This window comes from Rhinopithecus roxellana, chromosome 9, assembly GCF_007565055.1.
Source record: "Rhinopithecus roxellana isolate Shanxi Qingling chromosome 9, ASM756505v1, whole genome shotgun sequence".
NCBI classification, from domain to species: domain Eukaryota; kingdom Metazoa; phylum Chordata; class Mammalia; order Primates; family Cercopithecidae; genus Rhinopithecus; species Rhinopithecus roxellana.
Window position 1 is genome coordinate 65,967,227 of NC_044557.1, and position 12,179 is coordinate 65,979,405.

At 41.9% G+C, this 12,179-nt stretch overlaps 1 protein-coding gene across 1 annotated transcript in view; it reads right to left on the reverse strand.

Annotated features, from left to right (window-relative positions):
* The window catches only part of NCALD (neurocalcin delta), a 478,271-nt gene that overhangs the window by 328,894 nt on the left and 137,198 nt on the right, over positions 1 to 12,179 (reverse strand). The window lies entirely within an intron of this gene.

The window sequence follows — 12,179 nt, forward strand, 5'->3', positions numbered from 1 at the left end:
TTCAGCACCAAACGGCAGCCTAAACCCACTGAGTATCAAGAGTCTAAACAATTCTATTTTTAAAGGAGAAATAAGCCACAGTGTGAATAGACCCCCAAGTGGCTGTCTTCTACCAGACACACATACTTCTGAGATACAGACTGAATGAGTCTCAGAACTGTTCTCCCTTTTGAGCACGTTTATCACAGAAGTTCACCTGCCTTTGGGGTTCTGTCCCTCTGCTACCAGGTAGCGAGGGCTGTTGTCACCTAATTGATGGGCATGTTTTCTCTTCTTCCTCACCCCTGGCCCATCTCAGGGGCTCTGCCGAGGGCTTATTTTCTGTTGCAGAATCAAGATTTCCTTTTCTTTAGGAAAGTTTAGTTCTAAACACCTTAGCCCTCCCCCTGTTCCCTAACCCCAGGACTCCGTCCCTATGCCACGGCCTGAAGAAAGCCAGAAATATGAAGTTTCAAATTCTCTTTGTCCCAGAGCTCATGATATTTTGGGATGAATTTTATGCAATCTGAATTTTCACCCTTATCTTAGTAGAGAGAAACTTATGTTAAATTCACCCATGCAACTTAGGCCTCCCTGATGAGTTTGTGTTTGTGAAACAAACGTTAACAAACCAGAACTGTAGGGTTGTGTGTATGTGTTGTGATGGATACTTTCCGCTGGCTCCTTCAAATCCACTCCCTCCCCTTCTCCACACTGCTCTGTACCCCAGAAGGCTGAATTTTATGGAATGTAGCAATGGGCCTTCTGGCCTTTCTGGGTTTTGGTTGAGGTTTGCCAAAGGATGGCCTTGGCAGGTGATCAGAAAGAAGAGGAACTGGTGGGTTTACTCTTCTCATCATCTTCCTGGCGGGTGGATGTGCTCCTCTGTGAAAGGCACAGCCCCTGTCCAGTGGCACCTCCTGCATCTGAGTTTGGTTCCCTACCCAGTCCTCTCCAGGCTTAGGGGTCACAGCGGCTTCTCAGGGTGCTTCCGTCATCCTTTGTTAGTTTCTTTTAACCATGCCAACACTTTTGTAAATATGTCTCTCCTGAATCATCTGCTTGAATATGCTATGTTTCCTGCCTGGACCCTGTGACATTATTTTCAGTCTAGCATCCTTCAGAAATGTCTTCACCTGAGGTTTCCACAAACCATGAGCACCTAAGAACAGGATGTTTATGAAAACGGCTCACTCCTTATTACTTGGACAGTTCTCTGTTTCTAACTCTTTAACTTTCCTAAAGATTTTAATGCCAGAAACATTCTGTATTCAATTAAAATATTATATACCACAATTCCAGGTACTGCATCCAATGGGAAAAGTTCCTGCTTTCAAGACTAACTGTATAGACATAGCCTTCTTCCAACATATGGTTTCATTACATAGTCTTGATAAATACTAGTATAACAATATATATCATTGTGACATCAGATAGTATCACTTACAGAATAAATGGCCTGAGCTTTGAAGAATAAGGGCAAAAAGCTGCTCTACAGGATAACTGACTAATAAATGTTGAAGCTCTGAAGCAAAAAGTATTTGCTTAACCCAGTTTAATTATTTCTAAGTGACTCAAAAACAACTCTCAGAAACTTGGGAGGCCAATAAGCACTGAAACATGTTCTTTCTATCAGCGGAGAGGGCTTAGAGTACTCTCCAAAACAATATCCTCTCTCCCCCTACAGTTGAAACTGAAGACAAGTCAAGAGCTACCAAGTATAACGTTAGCCACGCAGAACCCATTTGAAGCAAATGGAGTACAGCAACATTCTCTTGATTAAGTTCCCTTTTGAGCAAGATTAAGGGAGTGCTGAAAACCCAGCACTCGACTTTTAAATCACAGAGAATGGTATTTAATGATTGATTCTGTGCTTCTCCGAGACAACTCTACCCAGGGAGTACCCACCATCCCCTCAGTTCACTTCACTGTGAGACTCAACTTCCCATCTCTGCTGAGAGCTCAGGCCCCCACACACTTTGGGGCTGGAATACCTCCCATGGACACCAGCCCTTTAAATAGCCTGTGACAGAGGAAACCAGAGTCAGGGACATGGATTTTATTTTATTTTATTTTATTTATTTTTTTTTTTTTTTTTTTTTTTTTTTTTTTGAGGCGAAGTCTCGCTCTGTCGCCCGGACTGGAGTGCAGTGGCCGGATCTCAGCTCACTGCAAGCTCCGCCTCCCGGGTTTGCGCCATTCTCCCGCCTCAGCCTCCCGAGTAGCTGGGACTACAGGCGCCCGCCACCTCGCCCGGCTAGTTTTTTTTTGTATTTTTAGTAGAGACGGGGTTTCACTGTGTTAGTCAGGATGGTCTCGATCTCCTGACCTCGTGATCCGCCCGTCTCGGCCTCCCAAAGTGCTGGGATTACAGGCTTGAGCCACCGCGCCCGGCCAAGGGACATGGATTTTAAAGAACTATGTAGCTTAAGGGCCTTCCCTTATCCCTTAATCAAAGGGTGAAGGTTTTCAAAGCACAACCCAAGTTACTCACATAAAGCATATTACAACCCTGATGTTCACTTTTGGAACTCAGCCACCATGCTGTGTGGAAGCCAACAAGCCACGGAGGGGTGCACGTGGACAGAAACCAGGGCTCCCCTCTCCCCGGGTCTTCTGACGACCCCCACAGCCCCAAGCTCCCAGCCGCCAGCCATGTGAGTGAGCTGTCTTGAAAGTGGACTCTCCAGCCTCCACTCGACCCATCCCAGCTGAGGGTATACAGAACAGACCTGAGCCTTCCCGCCCGGACCAGCTCAGATTAGAGATCTGTGAGGGATGGAAGTGATTGTTGTGCTAAGCCCCTAGACTCCAGGGTGGTTTGTCATGCAGTCATAGACAGCCCAAACTTTTCCTGGTAATTCCAATATGAAACCCGTTAAATACGTTCTTAGCCAGTGAGAGGATGGAGACATGAGAGATGAGGCAGATTCTATAGCTTTCATATTTTTAAAAACTGTGAGAGGCTAAATATAACAAAGAAAAGCAGTTGTGGTCTTTCACAGTTTGACATTTTACTCTGTTTTAAGGGCTAGAAAAAATAAAGGAAGAAAGAGGATGAACATGAATGTCACTGGGACCAGATAATCAGGCCTGAGTGGGCATTCCAAGCCCTGTCCCCTCACATTAGGATCCCTCAAACATTTACTTTTTCTTCCCAAGCTGCTTATATTGGCTGGAAAGATTATTTATACTCAACATTTCTTCCCGAAAGGATCTTCAGATCAAATTTTTAAAACACGCATTTAATAACATTCAAGGAGTAAGGGTTGGAACTTGGAAGCCTTAGGGACTCAAAACTCTCAAAACTCTCTTGCACACTCCTGCCACACAAAATTCCTCAAATTGCCATTGGTATATCACTTCCTTGTTCAAAAATAAATGGTCATTCCTTTTTGTTTACTGCACTCTTTCCAATTTTCTTTTCTTTTTTTTTTTTTCTTTCCTTTTCTTCTTTTTTGTTTTTTTTGTTTTTTTTTTTGAGACAGAGTCTCACTCTGTTGCCCAGGCAGTGGCGTGATCTCAGCTCACTGCAACAGCCGCCTCCTTGGTTCAAGCGATTCTCCTGCCTCAGCCTCCTGAGTGGCTGGGATTACAGCAGGTGCCACCATGCCTGGCTAATTTTTGTATTTTTAGTAGAGATGGGGTTTCACCATGTTGGCCAGGCTGGTCTTGAATTCCTGACCTCAGGTGATCCACCTGCCTCAGCCTCCCAAAGTGCTGGGATTACAGGCGTGAGCCACCGTGCCCAGCCGACAACATTCCAATTTTCTTTGTCCATCTTTTATGGTACTATGGCTTCACCTTGAACTGGTTCTGAACATGCCTTGGCTATTCCCAGCTATAAGCTTTGATTCATGTCAAGCCATAGGCTCTTACCTATGTCTTTTGTTCAGTCAACCATCTTGCAAAGTCATGTTCAAACCTGATCTCAATTAAAAAAAAAAAAAAAATCCCTGCCCACCACAGCCGCCAGCAATCCCTCTCCCCATTTAAACTCATACAGCACTCATAACTTGCAGCTCTCATCTGACTCTATGCAGCTCTGCCCATTCTCCAGCATCAAGGGCAGGGCCATTTCTCTTGCATCTTTGCTCTCCTCCTCATCCAACTCCACACACACCCGGAGCCCAACTCAGTATCTTTAATAGCTTATAAACTAAATTACTGCTTATTAGATTAGTTAACAGAACAAAATAATTATAGCAAGTGGCTAACAAAGGTTCTTCCAGGAATATTTTTGTCTTACCCAGTGCTTAATCTTAAGGACAGAACTGCTAATTAGGCAATTTTGAGCTTGAGCCAGCCAGTTGGGGTTGATAAGTAAGAATGTGAGGGGAGTGAGGACTCTCCAGCAGGGAGGCGCTGCTGATGCCCTGTTAGACATCCCTAGGGGTCCCCAGAATCACACCTGCATAGGACAGATGGAATCTTAAAGGTCACCTACACAGAGGTTTATCTTACATTTATTGCATATGAAAAAAGGTATAGACATTATTTAGTGCAAACCTTCATGTCACAGATGAAGACAGTAAAACTGAGAGGACAAGTAATAAGCCCCCCAAGTCAGCAGAAATGGCCTCAACCTCAGATCTCCTCACTCCTATTCCAACATTCTTTCCACTACAGAAAACTGGGCGATTATTGCCTTTTCTCAACATGCACTCCTCTTTGAAGGGCAGACTAGCAGCAGTGTTTCAAAGTGAATGTTTGATTAATGTTTTTAAAGCCATTTTTTCCTGTGAAGTGTGACCTAAATTGGCAGACATTTTCTTCTTGAACAAAATCAAAAAATTCCTACTTTTGTCCTCTAACTGAGAAAGGTGTGTCCATGTATGTAATATGCAACCAGTCTTTCCAAAGGAGAAGGTATATCCTATCTGAGCACTGCATCGTGCATGTCTCTGGGCTGAAAACAATGAACCGGGCCACCTAATTGGCATATCCAAAAGAAAAATATAAATGATAAAAGCTGATGCATGAAAAACAAACCCAAGACATAGGCAGGATGTATACATTTACTTGAGAAATTGATAAAAAGCAACTTAAATTACTAACTCCTTTCTTTCAGAGCCTCAGCACCTCCCCTGTCAGCATACTAGCACATCATTTTACCAGACGGATATTCCAGAGTCCAAGATGTGTTACATCTTTCCACCGACCTTGTCAAAACACGCCTTTTCCATCACAAGAAGTAATAAAGTAACACCATAACCTAGATCAATAAGATCTGACACACAGACTGACACAGTAGCACAAACTCACCTGGAAAAGGAATTTTTAATTAAAAGAAGTAACTCATAAGACATGGGTACTCCATAGTGTTTTCAAGTTCTTGCTCTACATTTTGACAAAATAAGGAAAAACTGAAAGGCATTATATGTGTAATATATAACATATTAACGCATGCATGTATGCATATTAACATATGCATAGGCATGTGTGTGTGCGTATGTATATACACAGGCTGAAGCAGTAGAGTAGAGTAGTTAAGAACCCAGACTCTACAGCCAGGTCACCTAGTGAACATCCTAGCTCTGTCACTTACTGTATGACATTGAGAAACTTACTTAAAACATTGTCTAGTTCAGTTTCTTCCTCTAAAACATGGAGTTGATCATATTAGTTAATTCATAAGGTTGTTATGAAGATTCAGTGACAATACAGGTCAAGCGCTTAGAAAAGTGCCTGGCCTGACTAAACATAAGTGCTGTGGTTATTATTGTTGTTGTCGTTATCTGTGGTAAGGACAAAATTATTAATATGTGGCTATCCATGGTCTTCCCCCATCCTTGTCTGCTTGTAATGAAGGTACATTCTCGCTTACCAAGTCAGCTTCAGGGTTTTTCCCTTGTTATGTGAAGTCTGAGTCTGAGAGAGAAAATCCGCCAGAGGACATTTAGACTCTATTTCCCCAGAGAGGTTCTACACAGCAAGAAGAGCCCTGTGGGTTGCATGGGCCTTGGGGAAGATGGCTGGATAAATGAGCTAGACAGCAGGTGCCAGCAGAAAAAAAAACAGAGAAGCCAATGAGAGGTGAGATAGCAATGGGAAGAGAGATGGAGAGGTATCTAGCAAGTGCAGCATGCGACAGGATTGAAAAGGAGAGGACCAGAGTTTTAAGAATGTCCATTAGATTTCTTTGAGAGAAACAATAAAGATTGAAATTAAATATTTCTAATTAATTTTGATTGTCGGACATTTCTTTGAATTTGGTGCTCTACTGGGACTGAACCTCGTGGGAACCTGGCTTTTATGTGGGCTGTGTGGCAAGTGATCAAGAGGGAGCAATGTGAAGTATACAGTTTCCGATTTATAACAAGTACAGGTGATCACAAAGCAGGGAATGTCAGTGAGCAGAGCATACAGTTTTCAAAAGGAGCTAAAACAGGCCTTGGATGTATTCACTACAGCCCTTTGAAAAATATTCTGGCAATATGTATCCAGAGCCACAAAAATGTTTCTCACCCTTAATGCACTACTAATTCATCCTAAAGGAATAAAGAAACTTTGTACACAAAAAGATGCTCATGACATTACTTATTATAGTGTAAAAAAATTGGAAATAACCAACCAACCAAATTAGAGCAGATTGATTTAATAGGATGCTATGACTTTGTTTAAAATTACAACGCAGCAACTTGGAAAACAATTTTGTGACATAATATATACTTATAAAAACCCAGAAGACTGACTCTAATCCTGGAGCTGTCCATATGCAGTTTAAAGGAGACAGGAAATATCATTGTTCTTAGATTGATGGACTATAGCTCTGTTGCTGATGTTGTTCTGCTGACTCACTTGCTTCTCCTGGCTTTCAAAACTCCTTCACTTTCCTTGGAACAAGTGACTTATGGACTAACCCTCATCCGATTAGAGCTGTGGCATCTGTAAGTGCCCACCTCACTTTAAAGGGATCTGGTCCTAGGCCCTCTCATTCTCCTGGTTCTAGTACAGAAATGATAAGAATAAGAATTTGCATTCATTTTAAGGTTTTGAAACTTTTACAATTTCAGATTCTCTGACAATTGGGTTTAGAGGGTTAACACAGCCTTTCACATCACATTTCTTTAAATAAAAGTCCCAGCACACCTGGGTCAGTAAGGAGAATGCTTAGATAGTGTTTTTGTGGAGAGCCTGCATTATCCTGCCACATCCCCTGTAGAATTCGTCCTGGTTTTTTATTTAAGAAACTTGCTGAAAAAAGGAGAAACATAACATCTTATAACCATTCATTCACTCATTCATTCCACAAGGAAGCACCAATTATATGCCACTGTTTTTGGTACCAATTATGTCATAGTTTCAACCTATAAAAAGTGCACAGAACAGGTAATTCTCACAAAATGTGATGATAGCCTTGAGAGAGAAATTATGGGCAAGACCTAGGAGGTACAATGAATCCAGCTTTGAGGAAGCCAGGGAGGGAGATAGCATTCCACTTAAGTTCAGTCCTGATTAGGTCAAAGCAATCAGGTGGGAAAATGAAGAAATAGGCTCAATTCAGGTTCTGTATTCATGTTTCTAAGCCACTGATATAGTTTGGCCAGTGTCCCCACCGAAATCTCATCTTGAATTGTAGCTCCCACAATTCCCACGTGTTGTGGGAGGGAGCCGGTGGGAGGTAACTGAATCATGGGGGTGTGGCTTTCCCTTCCTGTTCTCTGGATAGTGAATAAGTTTCATGAGATCTGATGGCTTTATAAAGGGGAGTTTCTTGCACAAGTTTTCTTCTTTTGTCTGCCTCCAGGTGAGACGTGTCTTTCACCTTCCACCATGATTGTGAGGCCTCCATACCACATGGAACTGGGAGTCTATCAAACCTACTTCTTTTGTAAGTCTAAGGTATATCTTTATCAGCAACATAAAAATGGACTAATACAACCACATTCCCTCAGACTCCCACAGCATTAGGGCAAGCAATATTCTCCTAAATACTGAGCAGACGTGAACGACACTGTCTGACAGCTTTGAAGAGAGCAGTGGATCTCCCAACACGGAGGTTGAGATCTGAGAACGGACAGACTGCCTGCTCAAGTGGGTCACTGACCCCTGAGTAGCCTAACTGGGAGACATCCCCGACTAGGGGCAGTCTGACACCCCACACCTCACAGGGTGCAGTACACCCCTGAGAGGAAGCTTCCAAAGTAAGAATCAGACAGGTACACTCGCTGTTCAGCAATATTCTATCTTCTGCACCCTCTGCTGCTGATACCCAGGCAAACAGGGTCTGGAGTGGACCTCAAGCAATCTCCAACAGACCTATAGCTGAGGGTCCTGACTGCCAGAAGGAAAACTATCAAACAGGAAGGACACCTATACCAAAACCCCATCAGTACGTCACCATCATCAAAGACCAGAGACAGATAAAACCACAAAGATGGGGAAAAAGCAGGGCAGAAAAGCTGGAAATTCAAAAAATAAGAGCGCATCTCCCCCTGCAAAGGAGCGCAGCTCATCGCCAGCAACGGATCAAAGCTGGTCAGAGAATGACTTTGACGAGATGAGAGAAGAAGGCTTCAGTCCATCAAACTTCTCAGAGCTAAAGGAGGAGTTACGTACCCAGCGCAAAGAAACTAAAAATCTTGAAAAAAGAGTGGAAGAATTGACAGCTAGACTAATTAATGCAGAGAAGGTCATAAACGAAATGACAGAGATGAAAACCATGACACGAGAAATACGTGACAAATGCACAAGCTTCAGTAACCGACTCGATCAACTGGAAGAAAGAGTATCAGCAATTGAGGATCAAATGAATGAAATGAAGCGAGAAGAGAAACCAAAAGAAAAAAGAAGAAAAAGAAATGAACAAAGCCTACAAGAAGTATGAGATTATGTAAAAAGACCAAATCTACGTCTGATTGGGGTGCCTGAAAGTGAGGGGGAAAATGGAACCAAGTTGGAAAACACTCTTCAGGATATCATCCAGGAGAACTTCCCCAACCTAGTAGGGCAGGCCAACATTCAAATTCAGGAAATACAGAGAACGCCACAAAGATACTCCTCCAGAAGAGCAACTCCAAGACACATAATTGCCAGATTCACCAAAGTTGAAATGAAGGAAAAAATCTTAAGGGCAGCCAGAGAGAAAGGTTGGGTTACCCACAAAGGGAAGCCCATCAGACTAACAGCAGATCTCTCGACAGAAACTCTACAAGCCAGAAGAGAGTGGGGGCCAATATTCAACGTTCTTAAAGAAAAGAATTTTAAGCCCAGAATTTCATATCCAGCCAAACTAAGTTTCATAAGTGAAGGAGAAATAAAATCCTTTACAGATAAGCAAATGCTTAGAGATTTTGTCACCACCAGGCCTGCCTTACAAGAGACCCTGAAGGAAGCCCTAAACATGGAAAGGAACAACCGGTACCAGCCATTGCAAAAACATGCCAAAATGGAAAGACCATCGAGGCTAGGAAGAAACTGCATCAACTAACGAGCAAAGTAACCAGTTAATATCATAATGGCAGGATCAAGTTCACACATAACAATATTAACCTTAAATGTAAATGGACTAAATGCTCCAATTAAAAGACACAGACTGGCAAACTGGATAAAGAGTCAAGACCCATCAGTCTGCTGTATTCAGGAGACCCATCTCACATGCAGAGACATACATAGGCTCAAAATAAAGGGATGGAGGAAGATCTACCAAGCAAAGGGAGAACAAAAAAAAGCAGGGGTTGCAATCCTAGTCTCTGATAAAACAGACTTTAAACCATCAAAGATCAAAAGAGACAAAGAAGGCCATTACATAATGGTAAAGGGATCAATTCAACAGGAAGGGCTAACTATCCTAAATATATATGCACCCAATACAGGAGCACCCAGATTCATAAAGCAAGTCCTTAGAGACTTACAAAGAGACTTAGACTCCCATACAATAATAATGGGAGACTTCAACACTCCACTGTCAACATTAGACAGATCAACGAGACAGAAAGTTAACAAGGATATCCAGGAATTGAACTCATCTCTGCACCAAGCGGACCTAATAGACATCTATAGAACTCTCCACCCCAAATCAACAGAATATACATTCTTCTCAGCACCACATCGCACTTATTCCAAAATTGACCACATAATTGGAAGTAAAGCACTCCTCAGCAAATGTAAGAGAACAGAAATTATAACAAACTGTCTCTCAGACCACAGTGCAATCAAACTAGAACTCAGGACTAAGAAACTCAATCAAAACCGCTCAACTACATGGAAACTGAACAACCTGCTCCTGAATGACTACTGGGTACATAACGAAATGAAGGCAGAAATGAAGATGTTCTTTGAAACCAATGAGAACAAAGATACAACATACCAGAATCTCTGGGACACATTTAAAGCAGTGTGTAGAGGGAAATTTATAGCACTAAATGCCCACAAGAGAAAGCAGGAAAGATCTAAAATTGACACTCTAACATCACAATTAAAAGAACTAGAGAGGCAAGAGCAAACACATTCAAAAGCTAGCAGAAGGCAAGAAATAACTAAGATCAGAGCAGAACTGAAGGAGATAGAGACACAAAAAACCCTCCAAAAAATCAATGAATCCAGGAGTTGGTTTTTTTAAAACATCAACAAAATTGACAGACCGCTAGCAAGACTAATAAAGAAGAAAAGAGAGAGGAATCAAATAGATGCAATAAAAAATGATAAAGGGGATATCACCACCGACCCCACAGAAATACAAACTACCATCAGAGAATACTATAAACACCTCTACGCAAATCAACTAGAAAATCTAGAAGAAATGGATAATTTCCTGGACACTTACACTCTCCCAAGACTAAACCAGGAAGAAGTTGAATCCCTGAATAGACCAATAGCAGGCTCTGAAATTGAGGCAACAATTAATAGCCTACGCACCAAAAAAAGTCCAGGACCAGATGGATTCACAGCTGAATTCTACCAGAGGTACAAGGAGGAGCTGGTACCAGTCCTTCTGAAACTATTCCAATCAATAGAAAAAGAGGGAATCCTCCCTAACTCATTTTATGAGGCCAACATCATCCTGATACCAAAGCCTGGCAGAGACACAACAAAAAAAGAGAATTTTAGACCAATATCCCTGATGAACATCGATGCAAAAATCCTCAATAAAATACTGGCAAACCGGATTCAGCAGCACATCAAAAAGCTTATCCACCATGATCAAGTGGGCTTCATCCCTGGGATGCAACGCTGGTTCAACATTCGCAAATCAATAAACATAATCCAGCATATAAACAGAACCAAAGTCAAGAACCACATGATTATCTCAATAGATGCAGAAAAGGCTTTTGACAAAATTCAACAGCCCTTCATGCTAAAAACGCTCAATAAATTCGGTATTGATGGAATGTACCTCAAAATAATAAGAGCTATTTATGACAAACCCACAGCCAATATCATACTGAATGGGCAAAAACTGGAAAAATTCCCTTTGAAAACTGGTACAAGACAGGGATGCCCTCTCTCACCACTCCTATTCAACATAGTGTTGGAAGTTCTGGCTAGGGCAATCAGGCAAGAGAAAGAAATCAAGGGTATTCAGTTAGGAAAAGAAGAAGTCAAATTGTCCCTGTTTGCAGATGACATGATTGTATATTTAGAAAACCCCATCATCTCAGCCCAAAATCTCCTTAAGCTGATAAGCAACTTCAGCAAAGTCCCAGGATACAAAATTAATGTGCAAAAATCACAAGCATTCTTATACACCAGTAACAGACAAGCAAGGAGCCAAATCAGGAATGAACTTCCATTCACAATTGCTTCAAAGAGAATAAAATACCTAGGAATCCAACTTACAAGGGATGTAAAGGACCTCCTCAAGGAGAACTACAAACCACTGCTCAGTGAAATCAAAGAGGACACAAACAAATGGAAGAACATACCATGCTCATGGATAGGAAGAATCAATATCGTGAAAATGGCCATACTGCCCAAGGTTATTTATAGATTCAATGCCATCCCCATCAAGCTACCAATGAGTTTCTTCACAGAATTGGAAAAAACTGCTTTAAAGTTCATATGGAACCAAAAAAGAGCCTGCATTGCCAAGACAATCCTAAGTCAAAAGGACAAAGCTGGAGGCGTCACGCTACCTGACTTCAAACTATACTACAAGGCTACAGTAACCAAAACAGCATGGTACTGGTACCAAAACAGAGATATAGACCAATGGAACAGAACAGAGTCCTCAGAAACAATACCACACATCTACAGCC